The following is a 13,124-nucleotide window of genomic DNA, read 5'->3' on the forward strand; positions in this document are numbered from 1 at the left end:
AACCCAAAGCCTACGAGACCAATTTTAGGTATAAAGAAACCCAGCTCTGCCTAGAGCTGGACAAAAGTGGTTTATATGAAGTCAAGACTTAGCATTAAAAGCCTTAGTGCAGTGCAAAGCAAAGGAGTCTTGGCCAGCCTCCAAATACTGCAACCTGCTGTGACAACAGCCTTTGGTGAAGAACCAGCCACCCATCTGACCAAATTGTTCCTAAGGAGCACGATCCTGGCTTGAGCAACAGAAAAGTTGAAAAGCCAGAGAAATCCTAGCTGGATGTGAATAAACAAATGCAGACTGAGACTGCAGTTTATCTGTTCTAGTATTCATTAATATTTTTACATGTGGAGAAGTTTCTTTTCTAAAACTGTTTTATCCCTCGTAGACACAACTAAAGCAAAAAAGAGGGAAATTGAAAATACTAAATTACTGTTGAGGACAAGCAAAGGAAATGTTTGTGTTTTTTGTCTGGAAGACACCCTCTTTATTTCTGCAGGTGCAGGATTTAAATAGCCCTGTGCCTACTGTTTGTCTTCATACCGCAGTGAAATGAGAAAATTTTGTTATGATCACTGAATCTTGGGGCTGGAAGAAACTCAATGGATCATTTACTCTATCTTCTCAACCTGAAGTAGAACCAACTATAGTTGCATCATGGCTAACAAATGGCTGTCTGGTGCACCCGGGTATTTCCCATGCCAAAGAGCTGGTGACCTGCCTGGTAATCTATCACATCACAATCCTCACCTGTCCTAAATCCAGTCCAAATCTTGTTTATCATAATTTGTGTATTAAATTTTGTCCCACACCCTCCCTAGTGGCACATAGAGCAAACTCACTCTTCAAAGATGTGCTGCAAGGCAAGAAGATTGTTATCAGGGGCCCCAACCCCCCCTCTAAGTCTTCGGTATTTCAGATAAATTACTTCAGATCACTCATTCATTCCTTGTAGGATAGGCTTTCTAAATCTCTGATCATTTTTACTGCTCTCCACTGGAGTCCCTCCAACCGGCCTACACCTTTCTTGAAGTGGAAAGCTCAGAGCTTTACCTGTGAGGGATGAAGGGATTGCTCATACGTCTTATAAACCATACCTCAGTTTATGAATCCCAATATAGTACTTGAATGTTTCAGCACAACATGATGTGTGAAAGAGAAGATGCTACAGCTAATGAAGTTCTAGATACTCTTCTACGGGCTTCTTTTCCCAACAGTCTTCTGTTAAGCACTATTTAGTAGATTATTTGATTATTTCTGCTGAAAGCACCTTGCAGTTGTCTCTGCTGAATTACAACTTTTTTTTTCAGACCACTTTCAGTGTTAAACCCTCCCAGTACATGGTGTCATCAGAGAAAAATGTGAAAAAGAGTTGCATAACAGGAGTATGGCATCCTCTGGTAATCACTACACTTCAAACTTTTTCTAGGTGCTTATAAAGAGATTTCCTACTTGTTCCAATATTCTTCTGAGGTTCTGAAAGCAAACTGATGGCTTCATAGTCGCTTGGCTCGACTTGTTCACTTCAGTGAAGATGACTTTTCTGCTTAGCCTTTCCAGTTTTTCACTTTACCTTCTCCACACAGGTGTTCAAAACCAACCATTGTCAGCACTCAGATTTCATCAGCTAAGTTTCAGTGGTCTGGGATCAAGACCACCAGGACCTGCAAGTGTAAAAGTATCTAACTTCCTCACGTGCTGCCAGGCCTGTTCCTTCTTCTTTTGAGGCTGAGGTCTTGTGCCTCGGTTCCTGGTTTTAATCATGATAGCAACCTGATCACAGATGACCCTTCTGTGAAAACTGATGCCAGCAAAAAGGGAGGCACTTTTTATATCTTGCCTTGAAAGCACCTACCATCTCAACATCTCTCTGTAACTACAAAGTACATCTCTAAACTACAATTATTTCCACTGCATTAGAGGGGATGTGATTTGATATAACAGAATTTAAAAGTATTATTTAAAAATAGCTTCCAGAAATTTTGGCTATGGCATTTGATAATCATTAGAATTTAGATGTGAAACTCATCTGACCTACAGACTATGGATAAGATTTACCCCGGACTACCATTTAGAGAGAGTTCATTTTTTAATTACAGTATATAAAATGTAAACGTGCCTACACTAAACAACTTCACTAAATTATTTGCTGTAACTTTATGTTTCCTTATTCCAGGTCTCTCTGTTGGAGTAGCTAGTACATCTTTCTATTAATTTTATACGACATCCTACACATTGTTTTTCATAGGAAACAAAACAAACAAAAAAACAGAACACATTTTAGGGGAAAAAAGTCTATTATGTCCTTATTTGCAAATATCAGTTTCCAAAATAAAAACGTCAAGGATGCCTTGAGGATATTGTTCTTTTCGCTTATGCAACATATCTTTTATCATATCCTAAAGACTTTTTGTGTCATTATATCCTTTTTTTACATTTCATTCAGCTCTAAGATCTTGCTTTGCAACTGCTTCTTCCTGTCAAAGATAATGATTGAACAAAATTCTTTCTAAAGAATCCAAGAGCAGGCTTCTTATTTGTTCATATAAATCACTACTCAAAATTTGGAAGCCAACATGCTGGGCAATGAACACATGGCTTTGTGCTCATGGAATACTTTGGATATACTGGCTAGTGTTTCTGGTTTCACAGGAGGTTCCCTCCACAGATATCATTTTCTTTTTTAAGCTTTCAGAGCTGCATTTGTCTCAGAAATGAGACACTAAAGACATAAGCATCAAGCTGTCTCCTTGCCTTTCTCATATAAAGTCAACCAGAATGCACCCTGGAAGAGGTCACAGGAATTTTTTTCATCTACCAAACACACAAAATGCTTCATGTTGAGAAAAACATATCACCTTGCCACTGTCCCAAGTGGCAGAATTTCTGAATGAAAAAATCTTAAAAAGTCTCTGTAAGCAAAGAAAAAGAAGTGATACTCTCTCACAAATCACATGGCTTTACTGCTCACTCGAAAGAAGAGTTGAAGAGGAGCCGTCTATGTGTCAGGGAGCATAAGTCTTTGGCACACCAAGACTACACTTTGCTTCTGCAAGAAGCTTGATCTCACTGCGCCCGCAATATAGGAACCAATATATAGTCCAAATCAGCTGCCTTTTGTACCCGTCACTGATGCGACACATGCAGAACCAGAATGCTTGTGCACTGGAGTCCCAGAGCCTGGACTTCTTGATCTCATATCTTAAGATGGCACAATTGCAAAGTATAGTCATCTGCACAGACCATTTGTTTCATGGCAAATGGCAAAGGATCTTCTTCCATCTAAGCTCCAAAAGAAAGGCTGCCATTTCTAGGAATACTAATATAATATTTAAAGAAACAAAACAAAAAAACCCTAACTGATGAAGGAAAAGCAGTTTTTCAAAGCTGTTGGATAAATGGTCTAAAATAAAAATTGGTAAGTTAAAACTAAAATACTATAGGGCAATTTCTTTTTTGCCCAGTGTTGAGATCTGGTTACCACTTTTAGCTGTCACGTAAAAAGAACCCAAGTTGCGTTCTTTCTTTTGTTTTCATTAAGGATAACTACAATTTTAGCTAGAATTCAGAATTCTGAAAGCAAAACGAAGATGACAGACCTACAGAAAGGACTAGGATATAGTATTGGATGTCAGATGAATGACTATTTGCAATTAATCAGTTTGGTGTCTGGCTTCTGACTAAGCCAGCTATTCCCTTCCTATGTTCAGAGATGCTTTAATGTAAGTCCTTCTTTTTTTTCAACTAGTGGAAACAAAAGAATAATACTGACAATCTAGAGTAGTTTTTTAAATAGGCTGCAGACTGATATTTTATTTACCATATCACTTGGATCTTTAAAGCTTCACCCAGCTTTGTCACTCCAGCACGATCAGAATCTCTACTGCTTTTGTCAGAAGACTTAAAGTACTGTCTGCCTGTGTTTAGGATTACAGAAAAAAAATGAGACAAGAAAACAAGAAAAATTAATAGCTACAGCTCCACAAGCTAAAAAATAGAATCAAATACAATTTATTCTTTTAAAGGTTCTTTTCATGGCACTACAATATTTTGCTGATGCGTGTTTTCTTCTAGACAGCAGATTTCTTGAGAACGATCTGGACATCTAAAAAGACAGAACTTGATGCATAGATAATTAACTGAACAATAAAGGGTGAAATCACTGCTCTGTAATTTCACCTGGTTAATTTGCACATTTGGTTTTATATTCAAAAAACAATGAAGTTCTACAAAGCAGCAAATATAAGGATTTTCAGACTACTCAGTTGCAAGTGACAGATGTCGTGTCAATGAATGTATTCCACATAGGACGCTAAAGCCTTAATATATCTTCTGTTGCACCAGGATGTAACACCAGGCTCACAGCAATTGCTGTCATATAATTTTTTATTTATGAAAGTGGTGAAAGATCAAGCATAATCATTCCCTAAAACTTACCTGAGGAATTTAAAACAAGGAACATATAGGTAGTGACAAAAGGCCAAGAAAACTGCCACTCCCTAGAAAATACTCACTCCTCCACTAAGAAAACAGAAAAAAGATATTGGCCTTCTGTCTACAGGAGTTCTTTCCACACTCAGCCCAGTAGTTTAGCAAATGACGCCATTCTCCTTCCTCATCTTTTGATTTATTGTGTATCTGGAAATACCGATGAGACAATTAACACTCTGCTACACTGTCTGCTGCATCTCCTCCCTCTCTGATGTTGACCTGATGAAAACAGCAATAGAAAACATAATGAAAGGGATCTTCTGTAACTCCCCTTTTAACTCTTACACAGCACTGTAAAATGGGGAGGGAAATGATGAAACTATTCCCTGACCCAGAAATTTATAATCTAAAGGAAAAAAGGAGTACAAAGGCATGCTATAATGACAAAATTATGAGACTTATTGTAATTATATTACATTTGGTCAGGAGAAAAATTTAGAATTGGAAAAGAAGTTGGCCAAGATTCATTGGGAATTTGTGTAACACTTGTCATAGACACAAAAAAAAAAAAAGCACTTGGTGGTAGAGACAAGTCCTTGGGATTTTTAAAAATGACACAGAGAAAAAGGCAGCAGTGTCAAGTAGCATCACAAAGCACAGACATCACAGTTTTCCATACAAGCCCGAGACAAAAGATGTTCCAAGAAACTTTTCAGCAGTGCACTGGAGATCATTATGTAGCTGGGAAATCCATTTAGTAAGCAACTTCCTTTGAAGCATTTCCACAAGGAAAGGATAAATCAAACAGAATTTTTTGAATGGTCTGCTTTATTCTCACCCAGAAGCAAGCCACATGAGCCAAACCTGGAGATGCATCCATTACTTATCCAACAACTGAGCACAGAAATTAAAAGCCCTTTCTCTCTGTATGGGTAGAGGAAGTGGACAAAAAAAGAGAAAATCCAACATGTTCCTCCCCGCAAATTTCCTGTGAGACATTGCAGAGTTAAACTCTCCCAAGGTGACAAGAACAGTGTGTGTGTGTGGGTGGGGGGGGGGCGAATCTAGCAAGTCATGCTAACCGCTCTTGATTCTCAGCAAAAGCCACAGAAGTAACTTCGACCACAGCAAAAAGATTAACATCTTATGACAGAGAATGATAAAAAACAAGGTCACACTGGTACACCATAACACTTGCAGTCTCTAGTCAGAACTGATGAAACTATCTAGGCAGCTGGGCAATAATACAAAATCCCTACCTAATTCAGAAAGGACCAGCACAGAAGATTTTGTCAATTGAAATTTCAATGGTCTACTTAGCTCCAAAGATGGTTGAATTTGGTCTGACATGACAACAATTTCATACCACCATCTTCTGCCACTTAACTGCAATTGTAACAAACAAGATGACAGATTTACTCTCCTTCTCCACTGAAGACAAAAAGAAGCTAGCCAAAGCTTTTTTTTCTTGAAACAAAATCTTAAGCTTTTTGGCATCCAAACCTACCTTGCACATCTTTCTTTCCCTGTGCTGCTGCTTTTGCTCTATTGCAGCCACAGTTCATTAAGATGAATCGTGTTCTGCTGAAGCTGCCTCATCAGTAAGTATTGCTGAAGCAATTTAGTAATGATCTTAATGCGCAATGCTGGATTTTTATAGCCATCTCAATTGGCTATTAAAATACAGCACTGCACTTTGAAATTGCTACTGCACCACTTCAGAAATAGTTAGCATGATGGAGTTGCAGAAAGTACCGTTCATTTCAGTAGAAACCTCACTCTTTGTGAATGATTCCTGGAAACTTGTACTTAAAATCTACTACAAGATTAGATGTTCATTTTGCATATTAACCCAGGATTCTTAGAACTGCTTGGAGAGCTCTTAAGAAATGAATGGTTTCGAGGGAAAACCAAACAAAACCAAACCAAACCAAATATATGTACATGAAATTGCTGCACAGTCTTCCAAGTCATTTTGTTTATTCCTTTACTGCTAATGGCATATGACAGAAAAAGACAAAAGAGGAAGTCAGAATTACCATGAAAATATAAAACTTCAAAGAAGTGATATCCTGCAGCTCACAGGATAGCTCTAGTTTTAGGTAAGACAGCCAACCAGATGGATGGCTTTTGAATTCCATTTGAAATTATCCTTGTTGATGTGGAAAAGAATTGCTTTATCGATTGACAACTTAGCTCCAAAGATGGCTGAATTTGGTCTGATGCGACAACAATTTGATACCACCATCACTGGCCATTTAACTGCAATTGTAACAAAAAACATGACAGATTTACTTTCTTTCTCCACTGAAGACAAAAAGATGGTAGCCAAAGCCTGAAATACTAGAACTGAAGTGCCACGCTAATAACAATAACTATTATTATGTGAGATTACAATAAACAAGCACTACATTTCTTCAGGAATGGAAGGAACCACTCTACAGAATGAACGGTTTTTAAGAAATATTTCGTATGTAGTAATTTATACAAATGAGACGGCAAGTCTGTAGTGACCAAAGGCAGATAATACATTTAATATTTAATTTATGCCATAAAGCAGAATATGATAATAGCAGCTGTATGCAGATATCATCACTTAAATTAAAGAACAAGATCCTCAGTCTGTGAAATACGAAGGTGCAGATAAAACCTACCACTTTTTCTTCATCAGGCATTGGCAACACTAATACGTCAAAATATTTTTGAAAAACAGCAAAGGCTTTTATAGCACTATCACAGAGCTTTCTAATTTTATGAGTTTCAAGAGAATACAATTTTCATGTGATAAACTATGCAGATACTCACATATTCTTACATTAGACAATCCTAGCCTGCAGGGAAGTCATGCCTTTTAGTGATGTTAACTTATAAATGATGGTTTTGAATCACTATCTTAAAATTGGAAAATTATGTATTAGTGCTTGAGAGAGCACTTTCTTCTAATTGGATGATCTGCGAGTCCCTTCAAGCAAAGACATTTCACAAAATATGGTATTTTAGTTTCAGTTGTGGTTTTCTATTTATACCTGTAGTAAGTGATAGTGTGTTACAGTAATATGAAGTGAAGCACTTAAATTACAGTTGAGAACCTAAATAGTTTGTTAAATCCAGGTTTGGGAAAGTTTGCCTGCTTCCTCATTTTTCTACAGGTCTTTTTTTTAAGTTGCCCCATTTTGCTCTGTTTTAGATCAGGATTCATAAAAAAGCTCACAGCACAGAAGGAGGAGAACACTGAAAAACAGAAGTAAATTCACAGCTGACAAGGTCATAAGACTGAAATTCTTAAAAGACCAGAAGAAAAGGTTTAAGGTTCTGTTCAAACTGTGAAAAAACAATTCTGCTGAAAACATTTTTGAACTACAAAACCATTTCTTAGCATTAAATAAAAAATGTTTTGAAGGTTTCAAGTGATCATAAATTAACAAAACATCTGCCTAACTTGCCATAAACCCCCCTCTCCCCAAATGCTAAAGTTTGCTATGCGGTATTTAGTGTCCCTTAAATTAGAGAAAATAGGCCAGTATAGTAGTAGAAGTGACAGCCATATTAATTAAAAAACATGTATCATCATCAGTCTGAAGCAAGCACTTGCAATCAGTTATCAAACAGGAAGATCTGAAAGCTCTCAGTGTTCTCTGAAATTGGGAAAGAAATAATTGGGTTTCTTTGTTTGCAAAAGCTTGCTCTTTCATTTTAAGTGCTGTAGCTATTACCTGAGATAAAAAGGTAACCTTTGGCTTTGCTTTAGTAGATAAAAATGGTAAGATTTCTCCTTTCCTTACTGGGAGCAGCACTTGTAAAAATTAAAAAACTCCTCTATTCTGCTGTTCTAAATTGAACACTTTTTTAGCAGACATTTTAAAATACACATAATTCGGCTGTACTTTTTTGACTATTTCAGTTGTCACTGCAAGCTGGGATGCTATCTATGCAACAGAACACAAGATTTTTCCAATAAAGCCATCAATCCAAACTAAAATTTGTCAGCTTCTATGAAACAGAAGTATGACCTTCTATAAAACTATAGACAGTAATGGAGTAGAGAACATTTCAGTAACAATTCAAAGTAAATCTACAGTGAAATCATACCTTATACTGATGGTGAAAATCTCTGCATCTTCTCAAGAAACTTTCATAACTAATCAATGAGTTAAAAAATATACTACTTAAAACATACTGATTCTTTTCTTAGTACAGTAAGAAAGCTTCACTACTACCCAGTGACTTTATTCAGTGTCACCAAGAACCAAACAAATAGTTACGTGAAAAGGAAAGCCACCACGTGCTGCATAGTTGCTTTAGTCAAGCACAGAAAACAATGAAATGGAAACTCTGGAACTGGTTATGCCCAATGACTTCATCTAACATTTAGATGGATATACATAATTCAAAAAATAAATGCGTACTATGCCCTTTGTATTCATCCCATCTTATTTTTGAGTGTTTTGTTGAGATGTCCAGTTTAGGAGCTTAGTCTTTGCTGATTAAGAAGAAAATTAAGATAAGGAGGATAGCCATCCAAAGAGAGATACAGAATTGGGCTGAACAATGCTTAACAGATGCATTCATTTCTAATTTAGAGCCCCAAAAAGTAATAACACTCCAAATGGATTAAATGAACAGTCCTGATATGGCCCTAACTCTGACAGCAGGAAAGAGTAGAGGAATAAGTGCCCCCAAGTATCTTTTGTAAAGTGCCCAAAGCTGGGTGGGGTGAACCTGATCAGAACATATCACTGGCTGAATTCACCAGGAATGAGAAAAAAGCATGCTTACACACAATAGAAAAGAGACATAGCTGCTGATCTGTCCAGAGCCTTTCCGTCTAAAATACAGTCAACAAAAGTGCAGCTCTAGCCATCACCGCAAGATTCCGATGCAGTTCAAACACTAATGATAGTTACTACTGAATTATCATTAAGGCTGTGGGAGATTAGTCCTGTTTCTCTATGACTTTATACTCAAGCCACCAGAATACCCAGATGGCAGAATCAGCTATCCTTTATATTGTTCCTTTTTGGGGTGTTTTTAAGTCTGCCATTTCTTCTCTCAAGTTTCCGGGTACTCAGCTGTTCTGCTTCACATACCCTAAACTTCATTTCTGCAGCTGTGTTGTCTTTTAAGATATCACGTTTCCTATAGAATTGAGGTCAGAAGTTTATTACGTGATCCAACACTGCTGCAGTTACTGAAATAATTATTTTCTGCATTTTTTTTTTCTTCTGGTATATAGTATCAGAGCTTAAATTATCAGTTAGGTGTTGGTAGGTAAAATATTACACAACCTCTCTGTTTAACTAAGTTTCTGACTGTAGAAATTTTCTACAGTGGTAGAAATCCATTTTTCTGGCTGATTCTTTAAAAAACAAAATTTGAAAAAAATCAAGTTTAATTTTTATAACTAATCTTATATCAAGCATACTACTCAATACTTCTGGTTTTAGTAAAAAGTAGATTTGCAGTGTGATAGGACAGCATGAAAATCCCAGAGGCCAGTGGAATTCCTTTGGTTTAAAATCCTCCAGTCAAATGAAATTGAATGGGTTTGAGCACTGTAATCTCTGAATAGTGACTGAAGTTCACTGCTCATTCACAGTTCTTTGCAGGGTCTTATGGAAGCTAATATACAAGTAATATTACAAAGTCAAATACCACCATTAAATTGCTTTGTTTTGAATGTCTACATGTTTGTTCCCCAGGAACAAATACTGCAGTGTATGCAATCCATTCTCATTACTGTTAGTCTTGTTATGTTTCAATACAGAGCAAGAAAAGTGTATTACTTAAGGATAGGATTTTCAGTTGTGCCTAAATACTATTGATTTTCAATAAGAAAGCTCCATTGTATATTATTCCTCTGGTACAGACCTCAGCTACTGCAAAGACGCTGGCTGTTAAAACCTGCAGTGTCCCAGGAGTGACTGAAATAAAACACCTACTGTTTACTACTAAATGCTATGCAAAGCCAAACAGTGAATCACTAAAATTGTACATCTGACTGAACAGACATACAAAAAGCATACAAAAGACAATCTCCCAAACACAGCAAGAGGGAGATCCTGCAATGATCACAGTTAGCAATTACCTTCAAGACACAGACTATTGACATCAGCCGATATTATCAATCAGGTGTGGCAAACTGATGAATGCACAGTTTAAATACCTACACAGCTGCAGTTCTATTTGATACCTTGATTTTCTATTACACAACTAATTTGTGCCTTTGTTTACCTCTCTTCCCAAAAAGTCAAGTGAAAGAGTTACATGGCCTTTTAGCACATGTGATGCCAGGACAGCTTTTCTGTAAAGCAGCAGCAACAATTGCACGGGGATCTGCATTCAAAAGCTGCCACTTGGCAGCACACTACCATGACCTTTCCCCTGCCATATTCCAAAAGCCATTGCTACACTATGCATATTTAACTTATGTTCAAAATAGATTTGCAAAATGAACCTATGTCTTTTATATGGTGGTTGCTAGCTAGAAAAATTAACATCCATTTTAAAAAAATCTAACCTTCATGGACTCAGAACTTGTAAAAGCCCTCATCCTGAATACCTCAGATGAAATTAAAAGAATATTTATATAAAAAGCCTTGCAGATTTCCTTCTTTATCACCTTCAAGTGCTGAAAGATATGATCTACTACACATACACAGGCAACCTAGTGGTCTGTGAGTTTATATGGTATTATGGAAGCCAAAACTTGCTTTCATGTGGTAAATTCTCAACCCAGTGAGGAGTGAACTCAGTATATACTGAGTTATATACTGACAGAGATAGACAGGGAAAGAAGCAACTGGAAAGATACTTGCCGCTCCAGGTTTAGTATGGAGCAGCCTTCTTGTCTGAAAAACAGATTCACTTTCTTTATTCACTTTGTGAGTAGGAAGGAAGGAATGGTATGGGAGCTACCACGCTGATTTTCAGGTCCTGCTCTGAATATCAAAACATCCCAATTTCACCCTGAGAAATAAGAAACACTGTGTATATAAATACTAAGCTGTTCTTGCACTGCATAGTAATGGTGTGAAAGAGCAGCTCACAGAAAGATCACCTGAAATATGAGTAGGTAAGCATCACACGAGTGACTCGCACTGAAACCTACAGCCAAGATTCACAGGTTTTATTCTCAACTTCTGCCATGAGTTTGATGCCTCTCAAGAGATAGTTTATTTTTCATGGAATATTTTGAAAAATTCAAAGGAAAACTGCTACAGATATTATAATTAGTATTGATAAGATTTCCAACCAATCTATAACCTATTTCCTTCATTCTGCTTTTTTCATCTGTGGAATATAGAAAGCATACAATGGCATGCTTCCTTACTGCCTAAATTATAAAGATAAAACCCCTGGCTTTTGCAAAGAACTAGCACATCAACTTTTTTTTTCATCCAAGTTTCCAGTTAACTTATTTCTATAATACTGAAGTGAAAATTTTAAAAAGATATTCTGCTTAACAATAAAATTCACTATTTATATTACATATCTGTAGTGAACTTCATATAAGAACATAGCTAAGAAATGACATTTGTAGCACTAAGCAGCAAAGCTTCTTTAGCTTGTCATAAAAAGCACTTTTTTGGTATCCACTCTCTTTTATGAAAATAAATGTAAAAATAAAGAGTTTCAGGCATACAATCAAAACAAACATGATGCAAAAATGTTATTAGATAATGATTGCCTCTCTTGTCCATTTCTACACTGCAGCAAAAATTTGGTCATGGAGAATAATTTTTACTGTTTCATCACAACCTGAAAGGATATGTTAATTTTAGTTTCTTTAGCCTTAGGTTACTCAAAATGACTATCATATCACACACTTAGTTTAATTCCAAAGCTTTAAAAAAACCCACTGCTGTCTGCACTACTATTCTGAGTTCATACACGTACAAAATCTCATTAGAGATGCTTTTCTATTAGAAAGTCAATTTAGCATTGTAATTGACCTCAAGAATCCAGACTTTTAGGGGTTTACCCTCAGATGCATGTTTAAATATTTCTTACTGTTCGTCAAGAATAGAGGATGATGAATACACTGCTGTGCCAAATAACCATAATATACGTAGAAGAGGTATAGTGCAATCTTGAAAACAGTGCACTATCTTTGCATACTATGGATGGATAATCTCAGCAATTCCACGTGTATTAGAAACAAATATACTCCATTACTGGTATAAAAAACTATGTAGAAGCATACTGTAATATTCACATGAGATGAGATGTAAGGGAAACCACTGAAAAAGCTACAGGTTATTCACAGTAGATACAACAGGTAGAATAATCTCATGTGCATGGCATATATTGAGACATGCATATTTCTTCATTTCATGTATATACCATTAATTAAAGACCTGCTTATGAAATAATTATTATGGATCCAAAAATCTACTGTTGTTCATTCTATCTGCAGGTATTGTGCAAGTATCCATTTTCTTTGCCCAGAAATTAGCTACGAAGAAAAATACAGTAGCAAGAGGGAAATTTCAGGCAGGAAAAACAATAAAATTAAATTTGTTAAAAATAACACTTTTGCAAATAAAAACCTTTTGCAAAAGGAAAGGTGAAAATATAATATTCACAATTTGTACTAACGCTTCTAGAAAGGAATTTGTTTTTTTTTCTGTAACCAGAAGGTTCTGCTGGAAGTGATAAAGCTGATTTAGACTAGTGAAGGTCTAATGTAATTCCATGTA

The 13,124-nt window shown here is 36.4% G+C and overlaps 1 protein-coding gene across 35 annotated transcripts in view; it reads right to left on the reverse strand.

Annotated features, from left to right (window-relative positions):
* The window catches only part of DLG2 (discs large MAGUK scaffold protein 2), a 1,026,767-nt gene that overhangs the window by 314,961 nt on the left and 698,682 nt on the right, over positions 1 to 13,124 (reverse strand). The gene's annotated exons all lie outside the window — the stretch shown is intronic.

The sequence above is a fragment of the Aquila chrysaetos genome, chromosome 19, assembly GCF_900496995.4.
Source record: "Aquila chrysaetos chrysaetos chromosome 19, bAquChr1.4, whole genome shotgun sequence".
NCBI classification, from domain to species: Eukaryota; Metazoa; Chordata; class Aves; order Accipitriformes; family Accipitridae; genus Aquila; species Aquila chrysaetos.